Below are 24739 nucleotides of genomic sequence, written 5' to 3'. Positions count from 1 at the left end.
TAAGTCATCGTTAGTCGTTACATGTAAGTGTTGTTTTGAAACCTTTAGGTTAACGATCTTGTTAAATGTTGTTAACCCAATGTTTATAATATCAAATGAGATTTTAAATTATTATATTATCATGATATTATCATGTATGAATATCTCTTAATATGATATATATACATTAAATGTCTTTACAACGATAATCGTTACATATATGTCTCGTTTAAAAATCATTAAGTTAGTAGTCTTGTTTTTACATATGTAGTTCATTGTTAATATACTTTATGATATGTTTTCTTATCATAGTATCATGTTAACTATATATATATATCCATATATATGTCATCATATAGTTTTTACAAGTTTTAACGTTCGTGAATCACCGATCAACTTGGGTGGTCAATTGTCTATATGAAACATATTTCAATTAATCAAGTCTTAACAAGTTTGATTGCTTAACATGTTGGAAACATTTAATCATGTAAATATCAATCTCAATTAATATATATAAACATGGAAAAGTTCGGGTCACTACAAACCGCACCCCGATCTCACCCTAATTAGCCACGTACGACGTATGAACATTAGAAGGTTGTTTAGTTTCCGCAAGCTGACTCGTATTCTGTACGCTTTCATGACCGTCACTTATCTCTTTCATTCTTCACCACTACTCGAAGATCTAACGACACTTCTGGACTTAGGTCCCTGACACTCTTAGGCATTGGAGAAGTCGGGAGGACATCTCCTTTCACAAGGTCAGAGTGCCTTCTACTGATGCTCAGCCATACCCAAAGACTTGGGAGTCACCTCAAGACATATCGTATTACTACTTGCTACACGTACAGTTCGACACGAGACCCAGATAGAATTTCTAGAAAGGAACCTAATGACATTACCTGAACCCGAACATTTTGAAGAAAATTTTGGGACATTTAGGCATTGATGCATGACTTACGGAACCTACACACACACACCGAGAAACCGTGAGATTAATTATGTAGTTTTTGTTTTGAGATAGCATAGATAAAGCACCGTTAGAGGAAATTGAGTAGAACTTGAAGTGATCACGTTACATTGACCATATGGAGTGATATTGGAATGAACGTATGATTTAGTACAATATAATGATGGCAGGTCAGCTTGATTATATTGAAGTAAATCATGCAGAAGTCCCAATGTTACTATATAAGGAATATGAAGCGATTCAAAGGAAATCTTGGTAGGAACCACTTGAGTATAGGCATTATGGTCTGTTAGAGGTAGGGAAGAATAACCACTTAGCCCAGATACTGTACAAAAAGGGCCTTGATTGCAGAATTGGTAACTCGAAAATTTGTTATAGATATAGACACCCTGGACACTTAAGGAAAAAGTTCTCAAATAGGAAAAACTTTGGACTTACTTGCGGTAGAGCAATCATTATCTCACTTATGGAGACTCGCATGGATCCTGATTTTAGTTAGAGTACGTTTCATCACAAAGTTTTATTTTCTCGGAGTTGTTTAATACTAGAGCGATAGAAACCTTATATCTAAGAACCTTAGTGTCATGACTAATAAGCCATTAACAATCATGAGAGTTAAGTATTCTATAGGACAAGCTAATGGTAAGCTGGCAGAGATAGAGGAATAATTTAAGGTAGTACCTTAAAATTAACAGGTGGGTCATTTGGAGATGACCTCATGTCAACAAAACTTGGAAGTTTTAAAGTAGTAGTTAGAAAGGATTAGTTACCTACGCACAAGCAGATGTTATTTGAGAAGATTGATAGAATTTTTCACGGCAGTATAATAAGATTTGGTTAGAATAAACCTTAAGATTAACCTAACACCCATCAAGTTAGGAAGCTTGATGTAATGGCTGGAATGGACTTTAGGATTAACCTAATACTCATCAAGTTGGGAAGCTTGATGAAATAGTTGGAACGAACTGGCTTTAAAGGATAAAAGCGAAAGTTATTTATAGTAAGAAGATTATTCGTATACCTCGCGAGGATGGTGAACTATTACGGGGAGAGAAGTAGCCCGAAGTTGAACCTTATTAGTTGCATGACAACAACCCGAAATTTCACAATGGAAATGGGAAGGAATAACAATGGATTTCATCACTAAGCTACCAAAGACGGTAAGGCGGTTAGGACACTATCTGGGTTATTGTCGACCGCCTCACCAAATCTGCTCACCTTCTAGCCATGAAAGAAACCGATACAATGGACGAGCTTGCACAACGATACATAAAGGAAATTGTATCCCGTCACTCCAGCGATTCAAATTCTATATTAAGGACTACCCAAAAATCTTATTTGATACTCATTCTTACGCGACTCTGAATCCTAACTTATCCTGAGAGATTTCTTATTCAATGATAATTACACAATCATCCTTCCTACTTCGATATTAGTCATACCAGTTCAAAATTTTCCAAAATCGATGGGTGGTTAATTCTCATCCTCATACTCTCCCATTCATATCTCACTTATAAACAACAACTTCACACTTAAGCATTTTTGGTCGAAGGACTTATGCCCTACTAATAGTCATCAACCACATTTAAATTCAATAGTTTTTATTACCTCAAATATCACCCGAAATTTTTTTAAAATCTTTTACTCAATCCTCATCAATCTTTTTCTAACTTGTAACCTCCAAAATATGAAAATTTTGTTTGCCAAAAATTTTTCACACACTATTTTGCTATGCGACCCTCTCAAAGTTTTATAAAAGAAAATTTATTTGCCATTCGTGCAAATTTTTGAAATCGTATATGTTATTTAAAATAAAGTAAATGATTACTTTTTTTTTTGACAAATACATATAAAATTTTACTTTCACTTTTACAAATAAAATCTTTTATTCAAAAGATATTTTACTTTGAATGGTACGGGTTGTACATAACCCTAGTTTACTAAGAACTTTATTTCTTTTCTTACATTGTCACCTTAAAGGATTTCTATAAAATTTTCGTTGCTTGTCATGTAAAATTTTTTCGTTGCTTATTCGTATCCAAGTCATCATGAAGACTGACAACCGTCGAAATTATGAGATTCATGTGTGTGTGTGTATGTGATGAAGGCACTTACTACCACGTCATGCAGAGCCTTCGGGCGTCCACTAACACTTAAACCATTTAAAATTATTGCATTACCCCAGGGATCTTATTTGCCACAACTGTTGGAACGATGCCCTTTCGTGCATAACTCTAAGTCCTGACTTATTCCAAGGGATTCTTATTTAGTGATACTAACACCATCAGTATTCCAACTTTAGTATTAGTCATAAACTGTTTGGCATTTTGCAAAGTCAAGAAGTGATTAACCTCTCATCCTCATGCTCTATCCTTCATACCCCACTTTCCAGCAACGACTTCCCACGTGAACATTTTTGGTCCAAAGACTTATGTCATGATAATTATCAAAACTACATTTAACTCATTAGTTTTCATTACCTAGTAACATGTCACCCGATGATTCAAAGATTTTTCACTCGATCTTTTTCTACTCGTAACCTCTGAAATACGAAAAACTATGTTTATCAAAAATTTTACACGTTGCTTATTTGTGAGGTCCTCACGAGATTTATGGACAAATGAAAGTACTAAAAGCTTTTCGATCACTCATGCGATTTATAAAATCATATATGTATAAATTTATCCTTACTTATTTTGGTTAGTACATACTAAGTTATACCTTCAAAATATTTAAAAATCGCTCCTTTATTGAGTTGTTTAACTTAAGTCAAATAGTGTTGTGTAAAATGATACACGTTGTACATACTCCTAAATTTACTAGGAACTTCGTTCCGTTTATGTTGTCACATCAAACGTTTAAAGGTTTTTTAAAACTTCCTTGGTTGATTTTATTAAAGGTTTTCATATTAGACTACACCATGTATGGATCACACTTCTTCTCGCCCTCCGTTAGGGACAAAGCGTACTATTAAGATCTTTATTAAAAACTCTTGAGCCACTTTGGATGTCAGATTTATAAAATTTTTTAGGAAGTCTTTGTGCTCGTAAAATATTCCTTTTAAGGTTAGACTTGGCAAAAATGCGAGAAGATAAATCAGTTTTCTGGGAAACACTCAGTGGTCACCCTATCGTAGAAAAGGCACTAGACGGGTTTCTACTCTCAATATTTCACGACTAAACGCAACACCTTCGTAAACATCATCTCTATGAATCGGTATGTTGAGGTACAAGAATCATTTTTGAGATTCTTTTCACTCAGAGAAAACCATTCTTTATGACCTAGGGTTCATATATCTTCTCATCCGCGCATCCCCTTAAGTATAAGGGTAAATTTAGAACAAACCACTCGAAGAGTTCACTCTCGTTTAAAGACCACACCTTTCGTGCGATTTTCTTTCGGAAATGTAATATAAGATACTTTAAGAATCTATGAATCTTGTTATCCTCTTGAAAGGGGACTGCTTAAAACATCTACGACACTGATGTGGTTACTCTACATATTCCTTCCTTCGTTGGTTACAACTATATGTTATTCTAGTTAATGTTAACCCTAACTTCAACATGTAACTGAAAGGATAAACTTACATTATGGAAATGTGCTTTCATTCCATCTAAGGATAAGTTCACCTGCAGTATGGTAAACTGGGTGATATCCTTCATTGCTCGTTCAGACCGTCCTATAAATAATCATGGCTTGCATTGCATATAAGTCTGATTAGTTACTTTCAGCTAAAAATTTCAATTCATTTAGTCAAATGAAAAATTCTTAAATATCGGGTTCTTTATGCCTATGGTCTCCTTCTGAAATCAAGGGGTTAGTAAAATCCGTGGCTAACACTATCCAGATATCAAATCGCATGGTTGTGATCACCATGCTCTCCATTCTATCTGACAGCTTTATATTGCGACATAAGCGCCCAATGTTTTAGATGAGTTTAGAAATATTCATGATGTATTTCATGCATCCGGCTTACTGAAGATGCCTATAGGGCTAAAAACATCATTTTTCCTTTTGTGGGTATATATTCGGATGACATATTCGTGTAAGCAAGAAACGAAATCAATTTGTTGATCTCTTAGGACAAGAGACTTAATTAATGGCATATACCTATTCTTACTTTTATATGCCCAAGTACCTTTCAAGGTAAATCGCTCACTTCTGAGGCCACGAGTCTCTCAGGACTTTGATACTCTCCTTCTTATTCAAATACGGTACCATTGAAGGTCACTCCTAAAAATTTCAGGACAAAATTTTCTTTAACAGGTGGTTAATGTAACGACCCGGCTTTTTCGACTTGCTTTTGTGCTTTGTGCTTTCATGAAACTGCGCATATGTGCGTACCGAGCTAGTTTATGCTCTGGGATCTTATTTAATAATTAATTACTTTCATTAATATCTTACAACGTGCTATTAAGTGTGTAATCACTTAACTTAATCTCCGAATGCTTTTATGACCGTTAGTGTCACTGGACGTTTGAAACGAGCTATGTTTTTCGGTACACGTTTAACTTTGGTCATAATCGGAATATTATGACTACGTAACATTAATTGGTATTGTATAATGACAATTACTTGGGTTTTTGGATGCTTAATTACGCTTAGTAATTTACTAGAGCACACTAGTTAGTCTTGTTGGACTTTCTACCTTGTTGGACTTTAGCCCACCCTACACTAGCTAGTGGACTATTTAATTAGCCCAATTTTAATAAGTTAGTGACCCATATTAATGTAAGACAAATGCCCATTTATTAGAGAGAACATACTAGCATTTTTGTTAACCATAATCACAATTGTTGCATGGGATCCCAACATAAGCACTAACTTTAGACAACCATTAACCAAAAAGCAAAAGTTTGTCCCCCTTGTCTCCCCACCCTAAACCAACGGCCATGAGGGCCTCCCCACACCCATTCCCACTATAAGTACAAGCCTTAGCTCACCCATTCCACACTTGATCTCATTTACAATTTACACACACTTAATCTCTAATTCTCTCTCTAGTCTTTCTCTCTCTAAAAAGTGTAAGTTTTAAAGTTTCTTCTTCTTCTTCTCTTCACATACACGATATCATCATCATCATTTAAAGGATCAAGTTTTTTAACTTTTTGATCTTGTTACATCTTGTAGATTTAAACTTGAATTTGAATCCTTCAAGAACATGGAAGATTCAAGCTTTCTAGCTTTGAATCTTCACTTATTTTGTTAGATCTAAATCTTTTAACATTTAATCTCTTATTTTGTTGTAAAGATTCAAACTTGTGTTTGTAATCTTCATGTAACTTGAAGATCTAGCTTCATGCTTCAAGGATCTTCAAGAACAATCAAGATTCAAGCTTTCTAGCTTTGAATCTTCATTACTTTTGCTAGATCTAAGCTTTCTAGCTTATGGTCTCTTTACTTTATTATAAAGATCTAAACTTGTGTTTATGGTCTTCATGAAACTTGAAGATCTAGCTTTATGCTTTCAAGATCTTTAAGAACATAAAAGATTCAAGCTTTCTAGCTTTGTAATCTCATAACTTTTGTTAAAAGGATCCAAGCTCTCTAGCTTAGGGTTCCATTACTTTATTTGATCAAGTTTGTGTTCATACTTGTTTGATTGAAGGAAAGTTTGTAGCTTTAGTTGTAAATAGAACTTGTATTTGTGTTAAGACTAAGAATATGATGTAACATTGGTTCATCATCCTTCTAAAACTCTTAAGTGAATTGTATTCTTACTTGGTCTTAACATATTGTGTGTTGATGGTCGAATCTTGATCAAAGTGATGCTAACACATCAATGAGTTGTACACTTGAAGCTACAAGCATCAAGGATGAGAACCGTGATGAGCATCAAGCACCAAGAATCCCACCAGAGCATTTGTTTACTATTTTTGGGGTCAGATCAGACACTCTAGGCTTCTGGAAAGTTGATTTTCAGATAGTTCGTTTCGAGTAGATGACTTTTCGTTTAGGCCTCGCCTAAATCCGATATGCGGTTTAGGATTTGTAGCCTTCCGAAAGTCACTACGCCTTAGTAACGACGTGCTAAATTTCTGACCTACTCGCACTTAAACCGTCGCCACGGCCAAATGAAGATGAGTTAGGTTCTGAAAATTGGTCAGTGGTTAGAGGACTCACATACGGATCCATGGCCACTAACTACGCGTCTTTTTGATTTGTATAGAGGTCGTAACAGCTGTCCAAATTCAGCCTTTTGTTTCGGTATCTATTCTTGTTAAACTTATTTAGCTTTTATGATGAATGATGATGATGATGATGATGACACTTAGACTTAGTTTATGCACTTTTAAACTCATGGGGACAACATACTGACTTAGTAACCTTTGACTTAGGCTGAGGACCTTTTGGATCGACCAACTTACTTGTCTGGACCGACTTACTACTTGCATACATTTCGTATCGACTTTTACTGCTTATTCACTGTGAGTTATAGCTTCCCTTACTACTTTTTACTATTTTTTGGACTGAGAATACATGCGCTTTTTACATTTTACATACTAGACACGAGTACTTAAACTTTATATATGTGTGGGTTACAAAACGGCACAAAGATTCCCCTTAGCTCGGTAACGTTTAATCATTGGTTTCCTAACCGTGAACGCGAATCTTAGATATGGATCCATAGGGTTTGACAACCCCACTCGGGCTAGTAGCGCTAGCAGACAATGGGTGTTTAATACTTCGAGGACAAACGCACTTGCCAAGTGCACTTTTAGGGGGTGATATACATACGTTAAGTCTAGTTACCGTGTGCCCCCGGTTAAGCATATACTATTCATACTGATTTAAACTGATGGTTGAAGCACTGAAATCTCGTGGTCTATATTACATTACTGATTACAAACAAACTATAGCTCACCAACATTCGTGTTTACTTTTTAAGCATGTATTTCTCAGGTGCTTAGACGTTGTTGCTTCCGCTGTTAGACTTGCTGTCTTGGTGTTATAAACTTGCTGTTATGGACCTGCTATGTTAGATTTCCGCTGCATTATTTAGAGATGTCTCAATCATGGAACTTTTATTTTGCATTCGTAACTTACATTATTTTCAAACAATGGCTTTGTAACGACCTTTGGGTCACATACTTATGTTAATGCTTCTATTCGTAGGAAGCACGTTATCTTTTGTAAAACGCTATCTTTTTATGAATGCAAAACTGGTTTTCCAACAGCATATAGTGTTTGACCTTGTAATGATCATGTTGTTGATGAGCCATGTACAATGGTTTTGTACGGGGCGTCACACAATGGCTCCAAGTTCGAGATCGTGTGTCATGTAGTTTCGTTCGTGAATTTTCAATTGTCGAGAGGCATAAGCAATACCTTTCTTTCGTTGCATCAATACACACCCAAAACCATGTTTCAAGGCATCATAATATACAATAAAATCATCATTGCCTTCGGGAAGAGATAAGATAGGAGCGGTGGTTAACTTTTTCTTTAAGGTTTTAAACTCCGACTCTTGTTCGACCGCCCAAACGAATTTCTTTCCTTTGTGAGTTACGCGGTTAAAGGACGTGCAACCAAAGAAAAATCTTTGATGAACCTACGATAATAATCGGCGAGACCTAAAAATTGACAAATATGAGTAGGAGTAGTGGGGGTTTCCCAATTACTAATGGCTTCGATTTTCGAGGGATCGACCTTAATACCTTGATCGCTTACAATATGACCAAGAAATTGAACTTCCTTTAACCAAAATTCACATTTGGAGAATTTGGCATAGAGTTGTTCTTGTCTCAAGAGTTCAAGCACGAGTCGGAGGTGTTGTTCGTGTTCTTCGCTTTTTGAATAGATTAAGATACCATCTATGAATACGATAACGAATTTGTCTAAATACGGATTGCACACACGGTGCATAAGATCCATAAACATTGCAGGTGCGTTCGTCAAACCAAATGGTATCACAAGAAACTCATAATGACCATAACGAGTTCGGAATGCAGTCTTAGGGACATCGCCCTCCTTCACCCTCAACTGGTGATAACCTGATCGCAAATCAATCTTGGAGTAAACACTTGATCCTTGCAGTTGATCGAATAGATCATCAATCCTGGGAAGGGGATACCGGTTCTTTATTGTTAACTTGTTTAGTTCGCGATAATCGATACACATACGGAAAGATCCGTCCTTCTTCTTTACGAACAAAACAGGTGCCCCAAAGCGATGAACTCGGTCGAATAAATCCTTGGTCTAACAATCCTTGTAGTTGACTCTGCAACTCTTGTAGTTTGGAAGGTGCGAGTCGATAAGGCACAGAACAACTGGAGAAACTCCTAGCACTAAATCGATTTGGAACTCTACCGGTCGCGGTGGCAGTAGTCCAGGAAACTTTTCCGGAAAAACTTCTGGAAATTTACTAACGATTGGGACTTCATTGAATTTCCGATCGCGGTGAAGGACGTCCGATTCTCTTCGATTTCTACTTTCTTCACATGTGCCAATATTGCAAAATGTCCTTTTCTCATAAACTTTTGAGCCTTCAAACAGCTCATGAGATTTAGCTTTGAGTTACACCTCTCTTCGTGTACTATCATTGGCACACCGTTCTCACGAGGTATGTGAAGAATCTTCTCACTACAAATAACTTTCGCTTTCATCTTTGAAAGCCAGTTCATTCCAACTATTACATCAAAGCTTCCTAACTTGATGGGTATTAGGTTAATCTCAAGGTCCATTCCAATCAAATCCTATTACACTACCGTGAAAAATTCTATCAATCTTCTCAAATAACATCTGCTTGTGCGTAGGTAACTAATCCTTTCCAATTACTACTTTAAAACTTCCAAGTTTTGTTGACATGAGGTCATCTCCAAATGACCCACCTGTTAATTTTAAGGTACTACCTTAAATTATTCACCTACCTTTGTTATTTTTCCATTGCTTTGCTCCATAAAATATACTTAACGTCCATGGGTGTTAAGGGCTTACTAATCAAAACACTAAAGTTCTTAGATCTAGGGTATCAACCGCTCCAGTGGTAAACAACTCTGAAACAATAATATTGTTGAGAAGAAACGTAGTCTCCACTATACTCCAGATCCATGTGAGTCCCCTTTGACCTCCTTGGCCATGTGGCCATTCTTCCTCCACTTCTAGTGGTCCACCTAATATATACACCACTATGTATTCCAAAATTCTCTTTGATCACTTCATATTCCTCATGTAACAACATCGAAACTTCTATATGAATTACCACAATATAATCACGCCATCCAGTCGTCATTATATTAAACTAATTCATACTTCCATTCCGTCATCACTTCACAAGTTCAAGATAACGTGATCAACTTCGAGTTTCTACTCAACTCCATCTAAGTGATGCTCCATCCTTACTATCCCAACGGGAAATATGCATACTTTATCCCAGGACTTGTGGATGTAGGTGCGTAGGTTCCGTAGGGTACGCATCGATGTTTAAATGTGTCGGTGCATGTCTTCAAAACGCTTGGGTTCGTGCAATGCTTCCAGGTTCCTTTAAAGAGCTTCAATCATGTCCTCATTTCGGACAAGGAATGATATAGGGCGATGTGAGGCGACTCTGAAGTCATTGGTTATAGATGCGTATCAACGGAAGATACTCCAACCTGGGGGGAAATTTAAATGCCCTTCTGACATCTTAATGTATAAGTGTGTTAGGGACCTAAGTCCAACTATGTTGTTAGATCTCGGACGGATGGTGTAGGATGAAGGTAAATAGTATACCAGGTTGTGAGATTTGATCTTATTCTGAGAGTTTGTACATCGTGTGTAGCCCATCACGGTGAGCATGGTAAGTGTGACAAGGTGTGGTTGATCCATCCATTCCACGGAGGGTTCCTCTTTCAAGGGATCTACTTTGGTTTGTGCATGCACCGAGGGGAATTCTTCTTCGATTACGCAAGGAATCGCTTCATTCTCAGGATCGGGTGGATGGTGGTAACTGATGGATCAGGATACAAGTCCCCAAAGTCGTATGAGTGGGGATGGATTGAGAAAATATCTTATGGTGCCAGAAATTTCAAAGTTTGTTTGGATACATGTGAGTTAACACTCGGCTCGATTAATTAGAAGTGTTAGCACATAGTATATCATAGCGGCACACAATAGTAACCTACAACAGTAGTCTAAGGCAGTACATAACAGAGTAATACTAGTAGTGTCATACAGTAGTGTTATACAATAGTATCATATAATCGATATCAGATAACAGTAGCATTCAATGGTTACAAGTAGCAGTAACAGATGATAGTGGCATACAGTAGTGACATATAGTGGTAACAAATGATAGTAGGATACAGTTGTTGCCTATAGCAGCCACAGAGGACAGTGGTAGTAGTAAGTAGTAGTATATAGCAGTATTATGCAATCAAGAGCAGATAGTAGTAGCATGCAGTAGTAATAAGCAGTAACATGCAGTAATATATAACAGTAGCATGTAGCAGTAGCGTATAGCAGTAGCATAAAGTAGTACCATAAAGCAGTAGCATATAGCAATAAACAGTTGCAATAAGCAGTTTTCGCAGGATCAGGTAAACGATCAAGTTGTAGATTAGTCCTATTAGTGAATTCTAGTCGACTCGGTCAAGACACACTAATGCAGAATCATTCCCTACAACCAATGCTTTGATACCAACTGTGATGCCCCGTCCAAAACCTCTATAGTACGGATCATCAACAACAGGTCCATTACACGGTTACAACATTATATGCTAGTTTAAACAAAGCTTTTGCATTCGTTATTGAAATAAGGTTTTACCATAGTAAAAAGTTTAACAAAGTAGCATGCTTCTAAAGATAGAAAGCATCATAAGTAGTGCGTGACTCATAAGTCATTACATAATAGTGTATCGAAATACAGTTTTGTTTTATTGAATGCAAAAGTAATTTGAATAAAGTCTGCGACAACAAAGGTAGGCCTTCTAACGACATCGGAAGTCTAACACAGCAAGTCTATTACAGCGAAAGTAATTTTGTCTAAGTACCTGAGAAATAACATGCTTAAAAAAGTCAACACGAATGTTGGTGAGCTATAGTTTTATTGTAACAATAAAATAATGTAGATCACGAGATTTTTGTATTCAAAACAGTATGAAAAGTATATGCTTAACCGTGGGCACTTGGTAACTAACTTAACAAAGAAATATATATATCACCCCCTAAAAGTACACTTGGCGAGTGCATTAAAATAGACGAAGTATTAAACACCCGTTGAATTCTAGCGCTACTAGCCCGAGTGGGGATGTCAAACCCTATGGATCCATATATAAGATTCGCGTCTACCGGTTCATAAACCAATAGTTAAACGTTACCGAGCTGAGGAGAAAATTTGTGCCGTTATGTTACCCACACATATTTAAAGTTAAAGTACTCGTGTATAGTATGCAAAATATAAAATGCGCATGTATTCTCAGTCCCAAAAATAGTTAGAGTAAAAAGGGTGCTATAACTCACAGTGAATGCTCAGTATAGTAAACAGTGCGTAAACATAAGCAAGTAAGGTGGTCGATCCAACGAGCACTCATCAAGTTGCTAAGTCAGTAATCATGTCTAGATAAGTTCCGAATGAAGTTTAAAGTAAGTCGAGTGACATCATCATCATCAATCATCATCAATCACCAAAAGAAAAGTCGTTTAACAAAAGTAAATACTGGTTTAGAAGGCTGACTTAGGACAGCCGTTGTGCCCTCTATACAAACTCAATTGACGAGTGGTTAGTGGCCAAGGCTCCATTTGTGAGTCCTTTAACCGCTGCCAAATTTCCAGATCTGAACTCAAGGTTGTCAAGCCGTGGCGACAGTCTGAGCGAGAACAGGTCAGAAATTTCAGCACGTCGTTACATGGTAGTAGTAAGTTTCTTTTGACCATAACTCCTAAACCGTATATCGAATTTAGGTGAGTATTAAACAAAAAGTTATCTACACAAACTAAACTTTTTGAAAATCAATTTTCCAGAAATATCAGGTATTGGTTCAAATACAAAAAAAACAGTAGTTTGTTCTCCGGTGGGTTTCTTAACTCATGATGCTTATCATGGTTCTCATCCTTGATGCATTTAAGCTTCAAGTGTACAACTCTAGATACTTTTGCTTCATTTTTGTCAAGCTTTAACCATCAGCACACTTATTAACATTAAATGAAAAGAAAAACCAACTCTTTAAGAGTTTCATGCTACACGATGAACTAAAGTTACATCCTTAGCATTAAGCATTATTTCTTATCATCTTTATATAAGTTTATGTGCCTTTATCATATGTAGATGATAAAGACTTGATTTTTATCACCATAAAAATCATAAAAAGGTTACAAGTAAATGAGATCTACAACAAAACTTAGATCTCAAGTATTATGAAACTCTAAGCTAGAAAGCTTGGATTCTTGCAAGATTAATGAGACCATAAGCTAGAAAGCTTGGATCTAAACAAGATATATGAGACCATAAGCTAGAGAGCTTAGATCTAGTAAAAGTAATGAGATCAAAAGCTAAAAAGCTTAGATCTAAACAAAATGGTGAAACCCTAAGCTAGAAAGCTTGGATCTCTAATGTTCTTGTAGATCGTTAAAGCATAAAGCTAGATCTACAAGTTTTATGAAGATCACAAATACAAGTTTTGATCTTTTAACAAAAGTAAAGTAATTTAAACAAGTAAAGAAAGCTAGAGAGCTTGAATCCTTCAGGTTCTTGCAACAAGAGTTTCGTGGATGAAAAGAAGATACAAGTTATAAAACTTGATCTTGAAACAATAATGATGATGATGAATTTCGTTGATGATGGTGAAGAAGGAAAGAAGAAAAGCTTGCAAAATCAGAGAGAAGTTAGAGTAAGAAACTAGAGAGAAGAGTATATGTGCAAAATGAATTAGTGAATGAAGGGGTCTTGTATTTATAGGCAAGAAATCACAAAACAAGACACCGAATGGTGGTGATGGTGGGGGACACCAAAACCTACAGTTTTGAAGGGTGGGGAAGTGGTGGTCCATGGTGGTACAAAAGTGAGGTGGTGATGTTGGGTGACATGGTGCATGGTGCCAAAATGTGTAAGGGTGGTACAAGCATGCATGCATACACTTTTATCTTATGTCTTAATGGATTATCTGAAGCTTAATGGGTTCATTAACTTATTAAGATGGGCTTATTAATTAACCCATTAACTAGAGTAGGGTGGGCCCTGGTAATCCTAGTCCAATTAAGATGAGCCCAAGTAATTAACAATTCACTAAACATAATTAAGCAAATGACGAACTAAGTAATTGTCATTAAGAAATAATAATTAGGATTAAGTAGTCATAATACTCCAATTATGATCAAAGTTTAATGTATACCAAGTACGTATCTCGTTCTAAATGACTAGTGACACTAACGGTCATAGAAGCATTCAAGGTTCAAGTTAAGTAATTAATCACTTAATGACACGTTGTAAGGTATTAACAAGAGTAATTAGCATGGATAATGACTCCAGAATATTACCTAGCTTAGTACGCTCATATACGCAGATTCGTGAAAGTATAGGTATAAATATAAGTCGAAAAAGTCGGGTCGTTACACAATGTACTTTGAGTACGACTTCTTTTTTGAATGAGAGCAGTCACATGATGACTTATCTTTGCACTTGATTTGGATATGCTTATCATTGCAGGAAGCACCAAGACGTTTTCCTGTCTTTTCAAATTCAGCAAGGATTTTTTTATGATTTCACCAATTTTAACAATGCATTAAGGATCAGCTGGTATAGTCCTCCTAGTGATGTTTGTGCTATCGTGAAATTTCTCGTCTCTAAAGACATGTATGCTTCATTCTCGAGCGATTCTGGAAATGAGTTCAGAAAGACTTGTTTGAGGTTTACATCATCAGCCCCTTGCAAACAATAAAATCTTTCGGGCATGCGATTGTTGTGCTTTTCAGGGTCTTTTCTTTTGAAAGAACGACACTTCATTTTTAGGAATTCTTCTCTTGCAAGAATAGTGTGTTCCATTGGGTTACCAATGAATTCATATTAAATGATATCCATAAATTGCTCAGGGGATTGAGATTGTTGGATATTGAGCTGTCGATATTCATCGAGACTAAGATACCAATCACGTAGGCGTCCTTGGAGCCTTGTAATGAATCTTTTGATTACCATTTTAATGGAATAATACTGTAATTCAGCAGAGCACCATGTCAGCATTTCAACACTTCTTTCTGTCCATTTGGAGGGTGGGATATCATCGAAAGTAAATGATTGTTTAGCATCTGATCGGGGAAAACCATTAAATTCTCCCAGGGTGGTTCTGGATGCTACATCATTGGCTACTTTTTCAAAAAGTCTGGTATCACTATAAGTGGTTTGTTCAGGATCTGTCATGAACAAATGCTCAAAAGCATCAATAGGATTGAAATCATCATCTTCATCATCGGATGATTGGGTAGCGATTGGTCCTACTTTTTCTGTCACGAGCCTACTTTTTTCGTTATCTTTTATCGTTATCTTTTACCGTTTATTATTTAACGTCCGTTAATTATTATTCGTGCCACGTCATTTCTATTACCTATATTATTATTATTTTGTAATAATATATTAATTAATATGTGTTATATGAATATTTATATTCGTATTTAAAATTGTACGTGCCTACGTGTCGTGGATTTCTATCCGGCGAATCTTTTTGGTTTTCAAACCAACGGTCAGACTTTTGAGATTTTCGAATTCCAATTATTTTAAATATGATATTTTTATGTCATATGAATATATATAGTATTTATATATTTTATTTACCGTGTGTGTGTTATCTCTCCGAATATTTAACATTTAATCGCGTAGCGGTGTTTTCGCGTTTTGGGTTTCGTTCGAGCATTCGGGCCACAATCTAATTAACATTTTATCACTTTGGGCCAATAGAGCCCACCCCTTGTGTGGAATTCGGCCGAACATGGCCATACCCCCTCCCATTTTATTTTATTTTCATTACTTACATTTAGAACTCATTTCTCATTTAATCATTTTCCCTAAACCTAAAAACTTTCTTTCTCTCCTCCCTTTTGTTCTTTGAGCCATCACCAACCACCACAAAATCATCATCATCTTCATCAATTTTTTGATCATTTCAAAGGGCTTTTGGTGTAATCGGATTGCTCTCATCTTTCTCTACGCGCTCATACCTTTCGTTTCTCGATTAGGGTATAAACCCTAACCCAAGATTTTTCATTTTTATTTAATTGATGTTAAAGCTAAGGGGTATAAAATACTATTAAATTTTACAAGGAAAAACTATTAAATACGTTACAAATTACACAAGTTTTAATTATTTATTTACAAATGGGATATACCTAAACCTTGCTACAACACTATAGGCAGTGTACCTAATCGTAGAGTAGTATAGTTTTTAGTAAGTCCGGTTCGTTCCACAGGGAGCGGGCTTATTGCACACTATATTTTTAAACAACTATATTTGTACAAAATATATATAATTATATATAATAATATATAAAAGGGGGTTTACCGTTTAATGACCGGTTTGTCGATTTATATTTTAAGCGAAGCGTATAGTAAATGACGATATTTAAATAACAATATAAAATAAATAACAATAATTAAAATGACAATAAATAAAAGTACGAGGAAATATGAAATAAAATATATTATGCTTATTTAAACTTCCATAACCATGATGTTTGACGTGTTGATTTTAGTTTTATGCCCATGGGTTAATTGTCCTTTGTCCTGGATTATTTAATATGTCCGTCTGGTTTTTATCCATAACAGTCCATCAGTCATAAATTTAAAGTGCGAGTGTCCTCGTCAAATTATCCTTATTCCCGAAGTCAAATATTCCAACTAATTGGGGACTTAAACTGTAACAAGGTTTTAATACTTTGTTTAATAATTACACTAGGATATCAACTGCGTGTAACCCAAGGTTTTAATACTTTGTTATCAATTATGCCAAGTGTCCTTGTACATAATTTCACCCCTGTTTTAATAATTCCATAGACTATTAATCCATTCCCGTGTCCGGTTAAATGAACGATTATTCGTACATATAAATACCCCGCCCATCGTGTCCGATTGAGTGTATATGGTTATTTATAGGGACGTCCAATTGTAAATCTTTATATTAAAATTAACAAACTATCATTTAGTTAAACAAATATAAAGCCCATTAATAGCCCATAGTCTAATTTCCACAAGTGTCGCTCTTTTGTCCAAACCCCAATTATGGTACAAAGCCCAATAACCCAATTTTAGTATTTTAGCCCAACATCATGATTACTTCGTCTTAAATAAGCATAATAATAACTTAAGTACGAGACATTAATTTAAAAAGGAGAACATAGCTTACATTGATTATTTATCGCGTAGTGGTACACGGACAGAACTTCGACTTTAAAACGCGTAAAATAACTTTTACATAACCCAAACTAATCTAATATAAAACTACACTATACTATACTATATATATATATATATATATATATATATATATATATATATATATATATATATATTTATTATTATAGAGGAGTATTATTATTTTTTTGTGTTTAAAACTCGCAGAATTCGTGACCTTTTATAGGCATTTTGGAATTTGGCAGCTCCGCGAGTCGTGGAGTTTTAAGCCTTCAAACTCCGCGAGTCGTGGAGTTTGAAAATCCAGCTCACATAATTTTGGATCATTGCTTGTCGACGTTATTAAATAATAATATAATATATATATAATTTTAAGAATTATTTAAATATTATATTTTATTTATGTGCATAGTTGACTTGTAATTTTTGCACCGTTGCGTCGCGCGTTGAGAGTTGACTCATGTCCCGGTTCCGGATTTTCGAACGTCCTTGCGTACAATTTAATATCTTGTACTTTGCGTTTTGTAACTTGTACTCTTGTCATTTTTAGACGTTTTTCATCAATAAATTGAACCTTTTGAATTGTATCTTGTACATTTGAGCTTTTTGGACGTTTGTGTCTTCAAATCTTCGTTTTCGCCTTTTGTCTTCGTACTTATTTATTTAAAAAATTACAATGAAAATATAATACAATTACATATGAAAACCTATTATTTAGGAGGGATATTACTATGAAATATATGTTCCTTTTTAGCCTTATCAAATATCCCCACACTTGAGCGTTGCTTGTCCTCAAGTAATACAGAACTTGAATTAAAAACATACATGAATCACTTTTTTATTCATCACACTTTGTACATCAGTGATTTTGATATGGTGGTATAAACAATGATAGTAACGATAGAACCATGGTTAAAGGTGGGTGTGTCATCCACAGTTGCCTCGAGTTTAGGTCAACGACACTTGCAATCAAATAGCCGATTTACTTTCAGTTTCTAAAGCAAAGTGCACATTTGAAAGGCGGTTTACAGTCCCACATGACTATGAAAATTTAGATCCGTTAGAAAATTGGATCTTTATGAAAACATTTGATCTTTTGAAAATTCAATCTAGCTTTTACCCTAGACAAGTTTTCAGGAATAACCCTTCACCGGTGTTTGCAAAATATTTTTGCGGGTTGTGTGGGTTTCAGATTTGAAAATTTTAGCTCAAAACTTATGGTTTCGTGTCACCCACTTGCTAACCTTGTATTAGGAAAGCAACACGTCCAGTTTACTTGTCCCGTATATTATCTTTCGGCAAACTACCGTCCGGTTGTAAAGGAAAGCGATGAACAAGCAACTGTTAAGGCAATGTCTAATGACATGCATTTGATTATGGTCCAAAAACGTGTCGGATGCTATTACTATCCTTTGTAGGAGCAATAGTAAAGATCATCCTATGATTTTTCGGTCTGGCACAAGGTCCTGTCTTTGACCATGCTATGCAACCACCGTTCTTACGGTTGACACCCGATTTGGTTCAGGTGACCTAATGAATTCTAGGTGAATTCCTAGGATTTTACGTTCAATGGTAATGAACGCATTGAAAATGGGTTTTTAGAAAACAAATCGGTTTGTAATTTTGATCAAAATATTTTCTCGTTCAAGCTCGAGTTTAGATATCATTGAATTCCATGAGTTTGAATTCTCAATCTTTAAGGTCAATCTCAAGGATTGAGTAGTATCAGTCTTAAAAGCTGATTTTTAATCTTTAAGAAGATTATCCTTTCTGGGGATCTGATTCATTAGTCTTATCCGGCTAATTTGCATGGTGCCCCCCCATTGTACGAGATAAATCCTTCTCATGGTTAGGATAAATCTGACCACCTGGCGACCCTGTTTGATGCTGAGGTTCGTGGATTTCATGCTGATTTTAGTGATGACTTTTCTAGATTTTTCGTCAACCTACAGCTGGTCTGAACGACAACTTCTTGACCTAAATCAAGAAGCGCGTGTCTTTTTCGGAAGACTTTACTTTCTTTTAATGATGGAATTGATTCATCGTGTAGATCCATTTTTTCTTTTCTTTCATCGGGTAAAACAGTTAATTTAGTCTAAAACAAAAGTACCTGCAATAACTTTACGGAAACATGTGATAGATAATTTTTTATTGAATAACTTGGTATATTCTCCCCACACTTGGCTTTTATTTATTATGTTTTTTGCCTTTTTATTCTCTTATATTCCATTTTAAATGAATTCAAGCGTTTTGGGTTGTTTCTCAATTTATGTCCTTTCCGAGGTAACGATAATTTCGGTATTAACACCTAGTTTTCATCGTTCATAAATATTTATAAACATGATTTTGAATTCATTTAGTTGAAAATTTTTCAAATTTTAACAAAATTTGGCAAATAAAACCAAGTGTAAACCCGAGAGAATTTATAACCCTTCCCCACACTTAAGATCACGCAATGCCCTCATTTGCATGAAATCAGACTATAATTATAAATTCATGAGGGTGATTAGTGTAGAAAGTAGTTAAAGATACCATAAAATTGCAGGTTGATAGATGGTGCACCTCATCGTTCATTCCTTCTTGTTTTATCACACATGTTTTTCTTCAAAAACGGTTGCTTTTCTGAACTGTTTGATAATTTTTGAAAATGCATCTTTTACCCTAATCGGGTATTTTTATTAACGAGTTATGCACTAACCTGAACCCCTAATTTAACGTTAAGTGGGGTTAAACTTCCCCACACTTAGCTGACGACATGTGAAGTCGGTAGAATAAGTTCCACGAATTAAAATAGTGAGCCAGTTATTTACATCTCTGGTGGTGTATAATATATCAATGGGTTTAAAGTTTAGACCCACCCGATCGTCACTACTTAATTCTTTTTTAAATGTAGCGTTTAGTAAATGGATATGTCTCTTTTCTGGTTCTTGGTCAAATGGATCTATATACACCGACATACATATTTCTATAGGGTGGACAATTCCTAACATTTCCTTCCTTTTATTCTTGGAATCAAAGTTTTCACCTCTATTACCCAATTGGGTGAAATTCGAGGTGTCATTATCTATTACAGCTCGTAGTTCATCTTCGGTAGATGACTCGTCTATTGAGAATATTGGGTTGGAAGGTTGTGGCTGGATTGAAGCAAATTCTTCTTCATTAACGGTCCTTATTGGTTTCTCCACTTTGGTCTCGGGGGTAAAATTTTCAACGTTATTGTTTTCCCATGAGTACCAATTTGTCACCCCTTCTTCTTCATCCATTGATGGATCGATGATTTCGTCAGTAGAGGCTAATGTGTAGGGATGTTTGGTTAGATGAAGATATATATAAAATTCGTCGAAAACCGACTCCCGGGGCTCAAGTTATGACCCGACGAACGTTTAATTAAACTTATAGTTATAAAATTTGAACTTATGAGATAAATAATGATTTTCATTATTATTAAATTACTTATGATATAAAAGTAATTATTTTAATTGAAGACTTATGATATATATATTTATTATATCATTTATTAATTACATTATGATTTAATTATACTTTTAATTAAACTTATGATTAATAATACTTTTATTATTAATGCAAAATACTTATGATAAGTATTAAACTTATGTTATGAGATTATTATAATAAGACTTATAATAAAGATTAATTAATTATTTTATTATTATAAGGCTTAGTTATTATTTAATTATAACTTAATTATTAAATACTTATAGTTTCATAATTATAATTAAATACTTATGATATGATTAATAATTCATTATTAATTAATAATACTTATGATATATTTTAAAATCTATTATTAATTAATAATACTTATATTATGATTAATATTTAATTAATTAATTAAATACTTATGTTATATTAGTTATATCATTTAAACTTATGTTAACTTTAATAATTCAATTTAATTTAATTAAACTTATGATATGACATAATTATACATATATGACTTTAAATAACATTATAACTTATATTATTAATATAATATACACTTTAAAATTCAAGGTTGACTAAGTTTGACCAAGGTTGACTTTTGAGTTGACTTTGACTTTCAGTTGACTTTTGTTGACTTTCTAATTAAGGAAACTTTCCTAAGTTAAAAACTTTCCAAAAATAGCAACTTTCTAAATATGGAAACTTTCCAAAAATAGAAACTTTCTAAAAATAGAAACTTTCCAAAAATAGAAACTTTTTAAAAATAGAAAGTACGTGTTATACGCTGTCCTGATCATACCGAAACATACTGAGTGTTGTTCTATGTTTACTTGCAACAAGTACTATACCTATCATACTAAGACTTGGCCTAAGATAGTTATTTATATCGACCTGCTTTATTTATAGGCCGGCGTTGTGATCATTCTTGATAACTTTATCTTTTGCTGCTCTCGTTTCTGTGTTATTACTTCGATTCCGTTAAGGTGAGTTATAGTCCCATTTTTCTATTTTATATCTTTTGGGATGAGAATACATGCATTTTATTTTTCATATTGGACACAAGTGAAAATTGGTTTAAATTATTCATTGTGAGTCGAACAAAAATATTCTTTAATCTGGTAATTGTAATCACTGGTTTCTACTGGTGAACGCGAATCCTATGGATAGATTTATCGGGCCTGACAGCCCCATTTCGTGCTAGTCGCGCTAGCAGTTTATAAGCGGAATGTATTAGTACTTCGTATTTTGGAAGATACACCTGTTCAGTGTATATTTATGGTTTTGTTAAGGGTATGGAATTGTTAAGTGATTACCAGGTGGCTCACGGGTTAATGGAATAATGTTTTACATGTTTTCGAGCAAATAATTTTTGTGGTCCAAAATGAGTCTTTATGTTTTCAAACATAAATCTTTATGGTTTAAATTAAATATTGTTTGCAATGATTAAACCTATAATTCACTCAACATTTTTGTTGACAGTTACTCACATGTTTTATTCTCAGGTTCATGATTGATTGCTTCCGCGGTGCTTAGAGAGTCTGCATATTTATGATGGCAGCTTTTGTTAAACATTATCTTGCATTCTATTTTGATACATTAAATTGTGGGTGTTTGTTGACATTGTTTTGGTCAACTTTTGGTTAATTATTTATGTATGGTTTTTCTAAACTTACATATTTTTGTAGGTTTCCTTTATAGGAAATCATTTTAAATAAAGAATGCAAGATTATTTATTAAATTCATTTAGAGTTATGATCAAGCTGTGGGATCAAGATAACGATGGTCGTCAAGTGTACTTTGACGAGTCGTGAAAGTAATGGTCGGCGGTATAAGATGATTAGATCATGTGCGGAATATCGTTGAAGGGGAGGCCTGGTGAAACAACCCAACCCGTATTAAAACCGGCCCATAAAATTTTTTCCATTTAATACGCGTTAAATAATACTTTAGGTCCCAATTGTGCTTCCATAAACATCTTTAATACAATAGAAGGTTTAATAAACCGTAAAACATTTAATACATTGCTTAATTATCCAAACGGACATACACGACCCGACTAGTTTAGTTTCCAACCAAAACCGAGCATGGTGATTTGGGACTACGCTACCCAAATCCTAATCGAATACAAAAGCAAGATCTTCTAAGCAACCTAGCCAAGATCTCTAATCCCCAAGCTTACCCGAGCCGCCAAGCATGCAAACCTATAAAAATATCAACAACGAGAGGGTAAGCTAACGCTTAGTGAATGATAATATACTACATACATATATATGTATAAAATGGACACGCCACACAAATATCAAATACCGCATACCGAAGCATCCATGTATAAGGCAACTACACTAAGCATACCGTACGATCTCTAAGCAACGAGCTAAAGATACATCAACAAAATATAAGTTCACCAACGACAAAGTGAACAATGCCAATAAGCTACACCCGGAGGGTTAGCTACAACACAACATTACATTAATATATATAACAATATAAAACGAGTAAGGTTAACCCTTCAACCCAATACCGAGAACCAAGTACCACAATGAAGATTGGCCGAACTACACGAGCCTTAGTAATCCGAACCCACACGAGATTACTATCTTCGCAACATCGAGGTTGGCCGAACTACACGAGCCTTAGTAATCCGAAACCACACGAGATTACTACCTCAATAAGATGACCGAACTACACGAGTCACCATGAATCCGAACTACACGAGATTCACTTCTCAACATCAAAACCCACGGTCACGGGATTATAAAATCCACCACATCGGGGTCATCCACTTCGCAACAATATAAACCCTTCGCCATTGGGGTTATAACATCCAAATCACAACCACGTGTGATAACGTACACACAAGCGTGTACCTCACCAAAGGTGGTCAACCAAAACACACAAACGTGCCAATTGGACCTATACACAAGTCCATCAATCCACCTATATGTGAAGTGAGCTCTATAACCGAGAACCACTTCACCCGACCCGCACCCATCCTACACATACATATTTATATAGGATATTAACACTCACCTCGTCGCCTTGAAGAAAAGCTTCCAAGTAATCCGCAACTCGTCAATGGAAAGTACCTAATCCATTATCACAAATTCAACAACACACTTAGATTGGATTTACAAACCAACCCAATTCGACACTTAGTGCACATTCGACCCAAATGCACCTCCAAGGATAAACCGCATCCAAACTAACCAATAATCACTAACAAAAGTGATAATGGTCCTAATATGCCAATTAAACCCAAACACAAGTGTTAAACACTTATCGTTCTCAAAATCGCCCATAAACCCTAATTTTGACCCATAAGGTCAAAATCTCACCATTTACAAGTTTTAACACCAAAACACCTTTAACTCGGTTTAATACTTCAACTTAATCCATTTTAAGTTTATAAACCTCATCGAATCGACATTCGGGTCATAATCCTCAACAAACCCTAATTTTGACTCTAGTCAAAATTAGTCAACCACGAAAACCCTAAAAGTCTCCATAACACCAATAATCACTAATGCTAGTGATTGTACACCATTCACAAGTCTTAAACATGGTTAAATCATTAACCAACCCAAAACCCGACATTAACAACAATAAACCCGAATCTTGGTGTTAACCTTCAATTAACAACTAAATGGGTTCTATCTATGAATCATACAATCAAAAGCCCCAAAATTGAATGATGAACACAAGAATGAAATTCGGAGTTAGAGCTTACCACTAGTATCACTGTGTAGCTAAGAACGAGGAGAACAAACTAGTCAACTATGCCAAAGATCAAATCCCGCTTCTTCCTTTCCAAAAATCCCTTTGAAATCAAATGGGTGTTTGAGTTTTGAGAGAAAAATGAAAAGAAAAGGAAAATGAAATTAGGAAAATGAATGAGTGGATGAGGTTAAAGCCTCAAATCTGGCTCAAACGTGAAAAGACCAAAATTCCCTTGCTTCTCATGTAATATTACAAAAATCCGGCACCAGTTTGCCCAGAATGCCGCGCCGCAGCCTTAAATGTCACGCCGCGACATT

Source organism: Rutidosis leptorrhynchoides, chromosome 5 (genome assembly GCF_046630445.1).
Source record: "Rutidosis leptorrhynchoides isolate AG116_Rl617_1_P2 chromosome 5, CSIRO_AGI_Rlap_v1, whole genome shotgun sequence".
In the NCBI taxonomy this organism is placed as follows: Eukaryota; Viridiplantae; Streptophyta; class Magnoliopsida; order Asterales; family Asteraceae; genus Rutidosis; species Rutidosis leptorrhynchoides.
The sequence above is the reverse complement of the archived record's forward strand: the minus strand, read 5'-3'. Positions refer to the sequence as shown.